At 40.7% G+C, this 12,395-nt stretch overlaps 1 protein-coding gene across 1 annotated transcript in view; it reads right to left on the bottom strand.

The window, feature by feature from the left end:
• rerea (arginine-glutamic acid dipeptide (RE) repeats a) overlaps nt 1-12,395 on the bottom strand; it is a 175,777-nt gene that overhangs the window by 128,367 nt on the left and 35,015 nt on the right. The gene's annotated exons all lie outside the window — the stretch shown is intronic.

The raw sequence follows: 12,395 nt of genomic DNA on the forward strand, positions 1-12,395 counted from the left end.
TCAATCAATCTATCTATCCATATCTAGTCGTTGCACAATGTTTTAGCAGCGAGCAGTATTTTTTCAGAACCACAAGGTGGCTGTTTACATAAGGCTGGTTATTGAAGACTAAAAGGAGCACCTACTATCAGTGCATGCTAATGATTATGTCTATTTATTATGACCTGAGCTAGTTACAGCACTAATGTTCATCATACTATACCTGAATATGAATACCAAGTAAAACCTGGTTTGGTTAAAACAATAAGGCAGGATTTTCCTTTACTTTTTTGAGACTGTTGAACCTGCATGTCTCGTGTTATTAGAAATGAACAACTAACAGCCCACACATTGGTCTGTCTGTTTGGCCCAGGTGCCCGAGTTCAATGCTTTTTCCACAACTATAAGTACAGGAATATTAATTAAGTAAGTGCTTACTATTCTACCACACCATGTGACCTTGAGCTTGGATCAAGACGGCAAGAGGAAAATAGCTAAGGGACTTTGAAAGAGGGTTTGTTACTGGAGTGGGAGCTTCAGCCACACTGGCTGATTAACTGGCTGTGGTTTCGGTGGTTGAATTAGTTTAAAGTTTACACTTAGTGTTTAGAAACGCTTAAGCATAATGATTTATGATTTGTGTCAATGTTAATTGGTGTGTTTGTAAAACTTACACACTATTTGCTTTTGAACTGGGGTAATTAGATAGATAGATAGATAGATAGATAGATAGATGTCAGTGTTTGTGTTTACACGAAAAAAAAAAAGTTAGTTTTTGTTGTGCAAAAAATGTAATGATCATTTGATTGAGCAAGTCTCAGTATTAACTAACTGTTTACTGCTTTCACAGGATTTAAAAGAGTAAGCTGCAGCCATGTGCTGCTAATTACAAGCCCTTGATTAACTGATTATCAGCAGGTCTGCGGACTTCTATAAAAGCAGAAGTTTGGGCAGTTTGCTGGTCGGGAGCCTTCAAGTATGTGTTAACACCCGGCCAAGAGGTAAAGACATACGCAATGGTCCCAGAGAAGCAACTGTTGCTCCACATCAACTGGAACAGGGTTATAAATCCATTTCCAAACAATTTGGAGTTATTACTTCCACAGTGATAAAAATTAATCACAAGTAAGACTCAAGAGAAATACAAAAAAAAAAAAAACAAGAGCTACATCTCGGACCCTACATACGAGCATGTTAAATTTTAAAGTCCACAGTTCTGTGACAACACAATTAGAAAAGACTGAAAAATGTACATTTTGTTTGGAAGGGTTGCGACGAGAAAGCCTCTTCTGTCTAGAAAGAACTCACATGACCGAGGTCCACAAAACTGCATTTGAACAAACCACAAGGTTTCTGCAACAACATCCTATAGACAGATGTGACCAAGGTGAACTTGTTTTATCAGTCAGCATTTCAGCAGAAACATCTCAAACATGTTGTCAAGCACGGCAGTGAAGGGTTGATGATTTGAACTTGTTTTTGCACCTTGGAGTCAATTAGTCGAGCATGAACTCCCCTGTATACCAGAGTATTCTAAAGGCAAATGTGAGGACACCTGTCCAACGTCCTGAGCTTGCTCAGATTACTTCCGTTGCATTGTACGCGCGTTCCGGGTGACAAACTTCACAGACGATGCGTAGATCAGGAGCGCATATGATGTTCGAGACCTAGGGTATTGTACTTACATGCACCTGAATTCTGATTTGTTTAGATTTTTTTTTCTGCATGGCACTTTATGACTTAGCACTCTTGCGAGTATTTAATTATTTGCTCAGGCAAACTGCCAAAATATAAAATGGATGCGAGCGAGTGAACTCAAGTGGTAATTTATTTCAAATAATTGCAAAATTAATGATAACATTTTTTGTAGATCTGATATGTTTGCAAGCTACGTTTCATATTTTTTAATATATATTCAATATTTAGACACAAGTTTGGATTTATTTCTTACAATCTAGAATACTGGATTTTTTCGAAAACATAAAATAGCACATATGGAATTATGATAAGTTAACAATAACATTAAATATACACTGTATTTTAGGCACAGCGGAAAAGTGCTCGCCTTATTATCTAGAGATCGCAAGTTAGATTTCCAGGTGACGCTGTAACCTTTCGCAGACGGAGGTCTAGAGAAAGCTGATTGACTGAGCTCTCTCAGAGGGGAGGGATGAGAGATACTTAGTGCTCCCACATTAATCACGGCTCTACAGCCAATCAGGTGCGTCTGTGAGCTCACGCAAGCGGAAGCAGGCTTTTATACTGATGTTGCTCTGATGTAGTCCCTAACCTAGTGTTGCTCTAGAAAAAGGCGTCTCCGAGTGGCACAGTGGTAAAGTGATCGTCTTCGGCCATCCTGAGTGGGTGGTAGTAATAGCATTAATGTGGTGCCCCCTAGTGGCAGGGAGGAATTGGACGCGACTAAATTAGGGAGGAAATCGGGGGAAAAAAAATCCCCCCAAAATTTATATATATATATATATATATATATATATATATATATATATACACATATATAAATAAATAACACAAACATACTATTTTATACATATAATATTTTAAATATAACAGGGAGGTCATGACCCTGTGATGTCAGAGATGCTAGAATTACATGAAATGCAGATCACTATAATCAATTGTAACCTCTCACATTTTTACATGTTCACATGCACTCAGAGAGCACTACAAACCAAACCTACAGGCTAAACCACATGTACTCCTATAGCTGCTGTTAAACCTAAGTTTCCGCTTCCTGCCCTTGAAAAATGAACCGGCAGCGCTGATCCCACGTGCCTGCACTGCTGCCAGCGCTCTGCAGAGATCAACGGCTCCACGCAGTGCTCTATTTTAAAACCGAACTGCTGTCGTGAATTGAGGCTGAGCTGCAGAGCGCTAGAATGCAGAGTGTGTGTGTGTGTGTGTGTGTGTGTGTGTGTGTGTGTGTGTGTGTGTGTGTGTGTGTGTGTGTGTGTGTTCCTCTCAAGGTTGATGAAGGGGCCACCGAGAGGTGTCACGCAGACATTCTCAGATAGACAGAACCTCCTGCTTGCCTCTCGCTTGTGCTCCTCATGCACGAGGTGGTGCGGCACTGATGGATGGGAAGCGATGGTGTCAGGACGGCAGCGTAACACATAACATCCGTGCAGAAAGAGGTCAAGAGTTTCGGTTAATGTTGACGTCAGACATCCAAACCAAAGGAAATTGTGTGATCTCTATGACTTTCAGTTGGTGTAAGATAGCCCATGGTTTGAGTGTTTGCTTCTGAGATTTTAACACAATAGTCAAAAAAAAAAAAAAAAAAAAAAAAAAAAACACATTCTCTGAGGAACAGCTCTGGCCAGAGAAACATTTAGTCAGAGAATTAGAGAGATCAGAGAATGGACGGTTCAGGCTGAGAGGCAGCCTTTGATAAACCATGGTCTGGTACTACTACGGTACTAAGAACTGTTTACAACCATGCTGAGTTTTTACAATAGCAGCTTGGACCGTACAAGGAGCCAAACTTTATGTGGATACGCTACAATCTTATTTTCAACTGTGAGCCAAGAATAGGGATTTAAGGCAGAGTGAAAAGATGAGGAGAAAGATGCAAAGAAGTTTGCAGCAATTATGTCAACTTGAACCAAAATCTCAATATGAACGTGTTTTCCTTCAAATAAATAGTAATAAAAAAAAGTGTCTAAGTGAGCGTATGTGGAACATTTTGCACAATAATCGACCCACACGGATGTTCATAAAAGGACAATAATGGAAATTATCATAATTCCATATTCAATTACCTCAAAAACACACAAAAACGCATCCTGCGCGTTTTAGTGCATTTTATTGCCTACTAAAACAGGATTAATCAATCAGGGTCGTTTGCATGCTCCCCGGTTTCAGGCTGAAAGCCAGCAAGCGACTCTCTATAAGTTCGGAAATATCAACATAACAGCCTGGGAAGTACCGAAGGTTTACTGCAGGGAGGAAATAAATAAAAAACAAGCTCCAGCTTTATAGAATGAAATGTCATTTCCTTATATAACTAGTAAATTATTTTAATCCTCATAAAAGGTGTTTTATGGCTGTGTCACCGATACGGGAAGCTTGGCTGACGGTAGATCAAGCCTTAAACAATTAAATAACTAATTTGTGCCACCGCTGCTCCTATTGCTGTCTGGCATTCTCCCAAAACACATAAGCGCCTCACACTTCTCCATATAATTGTACAGATCACAGAGTGATTTCATTTAGGAAATGAATTCCTGGCTATGCCGCTGTGTCAGAGCGTCTTGAGCCGCACACATCGCTGCACTGGCATTTCCATACAAGCTGAGAGATCGGCTCAGCGGGCGGCCCACGTTAAACACCTCGTCACGTCCGATCCTCCAAAGCTTGACTTTATTCAAATCCAGTGGAGCTGACTAAGAGTAGCAGGAGACAACGGTGGTCAATTTTACATCAGATGAATAGGGCAAGAAAACGTTCACGCTCACAGACAGACGCAGTATGAGGCTCGCTCCCTCCGTTGCTACTTATTCCATTCAGACTAATACGTGTTCGCTAGCCTGACATTTAGCATTCCTCCCAAGCAGCGAGAGCAGGAAAGAGGGAGCGGCGTAGGAGAAATGAACCCACTTACACGGCTTGACACCGTGCCCTGCGCTAGGAAATAAAAACAGGGCTTTCAGTTACTGCCGGCCTGCGCGCAGAGGCCATACATCAGCTCTGCTCCTGCTCGGTCTCACCCGAGGTCGGCTCTGTAACAATCAGAGAACGGCAGGCGGACTAAAAAGAATCATCTCGCACCAAGGATGGCGGGAGAAGTGGAATAAGAAAGACAGCACAAGCGATCAGACTTGCTGTGCGCGTTGAAAAACAAGAACTGGAGAAATTTGGTTAAGACGGTGCATGATGACACGGCCACAGGCTAACCACTGTTGTGACATAAAGACAAGAACGTTAAAAAGAAAATGACAAAATGATAGAATAATATACTGAGGGTACGGAATGATACTTTCTCAACGCTGTGGAAAATTTCACTTGATTTAATTTCATAACAAAACCAAAAATCAGCTTGATTGCCCCTACCATAAATAAAAAATGAAATAAACTCATCCGTACACAAATCTTATTCATTCATCCTGTGTAGGACTGAGGGAACACAGGACACAACCGATCACACACTATAGGTACTAATTTTAAAACACCAACCAGCTTAAACCGTGTGCCTTTGTACGATGGGAGGAAACCCACTAAGCGCAGAGGGAGCGTGCAAACGGCACTCTCACACACAGCAGATGTGAGATTCAAACCCTCAAACCTGTAGGTATGAAGCGACCGTGCTAACCACTCAACCACCGTGCCTCCCCTCTCAGCCACCAGGACTATAAGACACATCTCTGTAAACGAGGCGTTACTATAGAAACGAAAAACAAAAACACCCTATTACGACATTAATATAAATTTGTCTTTCAGAAGCGATACTCTCAGAAGCTGCATTCACAGAAAATGTATCAACACCATCTGTCCAGTTGGAAACAAGAAACAATTTAAACAGAGCTTTTCAGCACCGTCGTAAGGATTTTATGAACTCGCTACATCGGCATCCCATATAACCAAAAGAGTGAGATGGGATAAAAAAGAGAGCAGTTCTGTTCCTGCACAGGACACTATGTGAAATTATGATCTGTACAGGTTGTACTCACGATGGAGCTGCTGGGAATAACCAACACACACACCGCTTTGCCCTCACGCATTTAACACTATTTCCTCTTGGTATCAGGCTTTTTTCTTTTTCTTACTACGTTGGCAGGCGCCAGAAATATAAACCAGCGAAACCTCGGGTACTGAACCGGTCGCTTTTATCAAAAGCACAAGTTTCAGGTTTTAGTTTGTGCCCAAACTTCTGGTACTTCACTCAGTCAGTTGTAAAACGGATGTTCTGTGTTGCAAATTGTTTGCGTGCATGCATTCGTGCGCGTGTGTGTCTCTTTGGCATGATCTACGCCGTGATCTAGTCTATTTGTTATTGCCATGTGTGCCAAGTGTTTTCGTGAGCGAGGTGCAATCAGTTCTACACAAAGCTGCCGTGATGTGCCTTCATGCATCCACTTGAAAACAAGAGGGGTTACACTGCATTTTAATCATTAAATATTTTTAGGAGCTTTAAATACATCTAAAATCTTTTAATTAAACCGATTAAAAAATTTGGATTTCAAATCGACAGCCTAGTTATGATTCACAGCTCCGCATGTAATGCTGAAAAAAATTGACATCCCGTCATGACTTATATTACACCCTCTATATGGTCATATAAGTAGAGCAAAATCAATAAGAAGCCCATAACCACCCTTGTGCAAAAACATGAATAAACACCACTGGTTAATGTAATTCATTATTGTTTTTTTTTGTTTTTTGCAGTCATTCGCTTAAGCGTCCAACTACATATCATCCACAAATGCAGCCTATGAAGCACAACCGATAACTTAATACCTCGACAAATGCTGCTCTAAATTCATGCCTTGCCGTCTACCATAAATAATCACCGACCCTTTAAACGCGAGTGTGAGGAAGATGAGCGTTGTGTACGTTCCATGTCAAGGTCGAAATGATTAACAGCCGCTAAAAGCAACATGCGCGCTAAGTGACTGACGGCTTTATATATTTATTTCTTTATTTTTAAAGATACTAAACTAAGTAGGATCCTCTGACCTGAACTCTCACTAAATGCTGAACAGAAAGAATCCTGGCTGATTACTTTCCTAAGCAGAGAGACAGTGCAAGTGTGAGTATGCGTGAGTGTAGGGGTTCAAGGATCACTATAGCACGTTATGCTAAGTTAATATGCAGAAAGTTTAAGGAAACAGCACTCAGTCTCTTGTAAAATTCGCATAGGCTAGTCTTGATGTTTGTCTTTGTTTATGAATATTTTACATTAATATAATACTTTGTTTATAACAATTAGGCAAACCAAGGACCAGGTTTATTAAGAACATGAAGATACAGACTATGCGTACACCCAACTGATACGTTTATCACATTCATTCACCTTCAACATTTAGTCCCGGTTTGACTTAAACACCTGAATATAAGTGGCGTTCAAGTCAACTGACTTTTTTTTTTTTTTTTTTTTTAAACAGGCTACTCAGAACCAATTATATTTGTTTGGAAAAGTATAAAGGGCAGGTAGAGCAAAATATAACCACAGCAGGAGCAGGCAAAATTGATCAAACGCTTAGTGGGGCTCATCAAAAGTGCTAACGAGCGCCGCTGCAAAACAAGACATAACCCATGTCGATATCTCATTTATAGCCGTGAACTAACAAATGTGATTGCACCTGTCCCTTCAGACACTTTAGCTGTGTACCGCTGCTCTATAATAACGCCTGCGTGAAACGATTCGACTTTAAATGGTATAAAACTATGCCATGTATAAAAAATGCTCTTGCTCGCTCATGTCTCGAAGCACATGGGTGGATGCAAAAGTACGTGAGCACCGGTCTTTGATCGTGTACTTAGTTGTTTCTTGAGTGCTTTTATCATGTTCGACGAGGACACCAAACCTTGAAACCTGCCTTAATAAATTCTCTGTGCTGTTGATTTGTGAACTCGTACATCTGATACATTATAACGGGTCATCTTCTGAACCTGTGGAGACACAGGACGCGAGTGAGAAAAGATTCACTACATGCAGGTCCTTGTAAGTAACCAAGAACGGACAAGTTCTGTACTCAAAATCAGGATCACATGACTGGACCACTGGTGACGCTACACATCACCGGGCGAAGCTGTGCAAGAGTCTGCATGATGAAGAGTAGGGACTAGAAAGTGTCTAGGGGTTAGGACCTTCATAGAGCCTCTCCATTTTGTGGCTAGGAGTGCAGCGGCCACCACGACTAGCACCGAAATCACTCTGATGCCCTCGTTTGCTCTCCTCATTCGTCCAGGTTAGTATGAGGGGTGAATCAGCTCCTTTCCGTCTCTGTAACAGTCTTTAAAGAGAAACACACTGACAGATGGAGAGCTTGCTGTGCCTACCTAATTAAAGGAACTTGAAACTTCAATTAAATATCCAAAACACTGAGCCCTGTCACCTCCGAGGAATTCTTTATTAACACGGACACCGACATGCTTCGAGCAGAAGAAGCCAGTTCGCAGGAATTCAGGAAGGGAGGAGGATTAAACATAAAAAAAAAAGTAGGAAAAAAAGGCAAAAGCTGAAGAACGGAGCACTCTACGAGTAGGGATGCATTCCAAGCCGTGACCCTGCGCCCCAGGCTTTCTTGTCACCATCAGGCTGTTTAAAAAGAGGATGATTTCTGGTTAATAACATGCCTTTAGTAGAGAGGTTCTTTCCAAGTATTTACACCACTAGATATCGCACCTTTAAAGGCATTACAGTATTTAGTAGAGAAAAGACTCCAGGAATTTCCAGCAGCTGTAGAGTGTGTGTGTGTGTGTGTGTGTGTGTGTGTGTGTGTGTGTGAGAGAGATTACCACAAGACAAGAAGAAACATATTTCCCTACTGAAAAAAAAAATGGTGTTATTCTATACTGAGGTTTTCTTTGTTTAATCCACAGAAAAAAAAAATGGTTATGCCTTGCAAAAACAAGAAAAAAAGTTTGAGTCTTAAAAATGACATAATACTGTATATTAGCTATGTGATTGTGATATGAGCACGGGTACGTATATTTGGTAAGCGCCGGCAAATATTTTGTTTCGTGTCAGACTTATATTCTTTTGTCTCAATTGCAAAAAGAAAAAAAAAAAGGTGCTGGTACCAAGACCAATCGATACATATTGGATTTCCTACTTGGAAGGAATCTCAGGTGTTGGCGCTTCGTAAAAATCAGCAGTCAAGTGGACTATGTGACTAAGTTTTCTCACAAAGCAGAGTTTTCAGGGTAGTAGGCTTGCTACTTTGCAATATTAAAAGCTGTGTCTTATTTACGCAAAATTCACTTTTTACTCAATTGTTGGGTATACATGTGCGTCTCCAGTGAGCATGTACAATAAATTAATAAATAATGAAGTAATATAGTCCCTGCATTTTTTTTTTCCCTCTCTCTCTTTTGTCTTATTTGTATTGTCTGGGGTTTAAACAAGCCAGGTAGATTTTCACCCTTATGTGACCTCACACAGGAAGATCCCCTCCCACAGCTCGTTGCTCAGCTCTGTTGTACTTCGGTTGGTGCAGCTCAGCGATACCTCATTAACAAACACTTTTTGGAAGAGAACTGAAAGAAAATTTAATCCTGCTGTGTGTGTGTGTGTGTGTGTGTTCGGATATTATCAAAAAAGATCATTACACTGAAAACGTTTAAACGTGGAAATGACATCACAAAAATGTAAAACTCTCGAAATGCTCATATTATTATTATTATTATTACCATAGAAACAACATTTCCATTATCATGTGTGTCTATTGCATTTCTTTGCCGATGTGACCTTTTCCCCCTCTCAATCGTTAGTTAAAGCGAAATTAATTACATCATATCGCCTAAGATGTGCTAAAAGAAAAGCACTTAAATATAAAACACTCTATAATGCACACTCCTGAAACCTAAATATATTCATACAAGACAGCAATGCAAAACATGACTAAGATACTTTACTGAGTATGGGTCAACGGTATGAAAAAATGAATTATCAGAGCATATTTCATTTGCATATTTCAATTGGAGCATCAATACACAATCTGAGACCTCTGAGATCTGTGTTAGCTTAGAAAATGGTAAAATACGGGACCTTTAAATAAGAGAAATGTAAGGGAGCGCGAGAGACCGCATAGATTTCACAACATTTAAAGTAACTATAAATGGAAAGGACGTAATGCGAGTAATTTTTTAAGATAAATATATATATTAAGATAATATGTATTTCCAAACCTTCAACTTCATGAATGTAAAAATCACACCACCTTGTCATGGATTATTTTTTTGGATTCCAGGTAGCATCGTTGTGTTTAATTCTTTAATTTTGAACAGCCTCGGTGAGGAAATGTTTACCAACACAGTCGAGCGAGTGCCCTGCATTCTATGTGAATTTTTGAGTGCTCTTTTTGCGATACAGGAAACATGCCTGTGGAAATCACTCATCTGTGGCGGATGTGGTGGATAAACATTACGTTGATAAATGACTGAGCACTCCTCTAATTCTTGTGTACTCAGTGAACTGTACAAAACGCTTTGAACTCGACGAGAGGAGTAGCGCGTTGTGCACGTTTAACGAGAGGTCAGTCGTATGAATGCTGATCCTTTTGCTCACTCGTATCATCGGTGACTTCCTTGTTCCTGTGGGATGCCGGAGTAGCACGTAGCACGGCCGTTCACTCTCTCTCGGCTCGCTGCAGGCCCCACTTAATTAAAACCAGCAGATGAAGGAGTGTGAGGCAGCGTGCCTAGACCATCCATCATAACACCTCCCACCATCGCTCATTTAAGCACTGTTTATTGGAAACCTCTGCAACACTTGATGATGGCAAATACAATACCGGGAGGGGAGGAATAATATTTTCTTATCTGACGTGTCCTGGATCAATATTGACACAGCAGCCGAAGCGAGCGCGTAGCCCGCGAGCCTAAGGGTAATGATATCTGGGAGCATTGAGGCGTTTGCTAACATGGCACCCAGGCAGATGGGAGCAAACACGGACGGGCCAATAAGAGCGACGCCCTGGTCTGACCTCGACTCCTCTCGCCCGTTCTACCTCTTTCCATCTAAACGATGGGTGTCGAAACCTTTGTGCTTCCCCCTCCCTCGTGGCTTTGTCTTGTTTTCTCTTGCCTCCTTCTCTCTCCCAGAGAGCTGAAATATTTAGCGCAGCTATTTCTGAGCCGGTTCAGGGTCGGGAGGAGGACCTGAGGACGACAGCGAGATGGAGGGATTGGAAAAAGGGGGTGTTAGAGGGCAAAGCATTGACTTTTGTTTAATAATTTCCTCTCTGTTCTTCTCTGTCCTTCTTTGTGTCAGGGTTCACTACTCTCTCTCTCTCTCTCTCTCTCTCTCTCTGGCTGCAGTCGACACAAGAGCTGCCTGAGTAGGTGTCAGGGGAGTTTCCCCTCAATTAAGCAAAGGTACAGTAATGGTTTTTTCTCTCTCTCTCTCTCTACAGACGCTGCTGTGAACACGTTCACTCCAATCAGTTCTCAGTCACTGCGGCCCAGAAAGCTTCTGCTTGTGCAAAATGATATCCATTTGCTTTTTCTAAAAACGATTGCGGCCCTTCCTCATCATAGGTCGAGCTGGCAATGTCTACCAAATCCTCAAGCAGCTTGCCTCAAATTACATGCTCACGTGCAGCAGGTAAATAAAAAAATTAAACTTGCTTGTCAAAATGTAGCTATATCAAAGATCCCTTAACAGGACATTTGTGTTTTGACAGCGAAGCAGCCTGTTACTCTTATACAGTAAGTTGCACCATATAAGTTGTGTAATGTGACTTAGGGGTGTGTGTGTGTGTAAAAGGAATATTAATAGAAAATGTCCATTAAATTGATAAGATCGCACACACACACACACGCATATTTAACCTGCACCTTAAAAACTGCACAATGCCAACAGTTGCACTGATGTACATACAATACTTTTTGCACTTCATAAACTGCATTTTATTGCCGAGTACTTCGCAACAACAAAAGAGTGATATCCATCTATCTACCAAGTTACCTAGCTAACTATCTATGAAGAGATGACATATTCCGAAGCGGACGACCCTTGTGCGCAATACGAGATGCAAATAAGCGTTAAACAAGTTTAACTTCAAGTGTGCAATGCAGGACTTTGCCTCCATGATGGAAAGAGAAAAATAAATAAGTAAAAATCACGATATGACGAACTAGCCCCACCCCCCTTATTTTTTAAAGGCTACTGATGTTACATGCAGTTATTTTGTTAATCTACGAGAACAATACGTTTATATTCATGACACAGACTATTAGCGTTAAACAATATATCGAACGACCGGTAAGTTTAAAATGTGTCCCGTCAAATATACTCTAGTAAGAAGAAAAAATAAAAAAATAAACAAAAAAAAAAAATCATAGTAGAAACTAATGCAGGAAATTTCGCATTTTTGATTCTCTAAAAACTGTTCTATAATTCTAAATTCCAAATCTATAATTTATCAATCATTAATAACAAATCATAACCAGATGCACATCTGCTCTGCACAATCCCATGTCTCCCGTACACTGATTTATTTGTGGTGGCTCGCCACAGTATCAACACTGAACTCCACATATTAATTATTTTATCTTTTAATTATTTACAATGAGGAAAAAATCGTATTCAATCGTGCACAGAGCATTGATTTGCTCAATCTCTCTCTCTTCCACACAAACGATTCTGCGAACAGCCTTGAACCTTCCATGCGCACTCATACGCTCTGAACATGAAGCAATAGTGAATGTACGACTGTTCAGGCTGAAAGTGT

The sequence above is a fragment of the Clarias gariepinus genome, chromosome 22 (genome assembly GCF_024256425.1).
Source record: "Clarias gariepinus isolate MV-2021 ecotype Netherlands chromosome 22, CGAR_prim_01v2, whole genome shotgun sequence".
Classification (NCBI taxonomy): Eukaryota; Metazoa; Chordata; class Actinopteri; order Siluriformes; family Clariidae; genus Clarias; species Clarias gariepinus.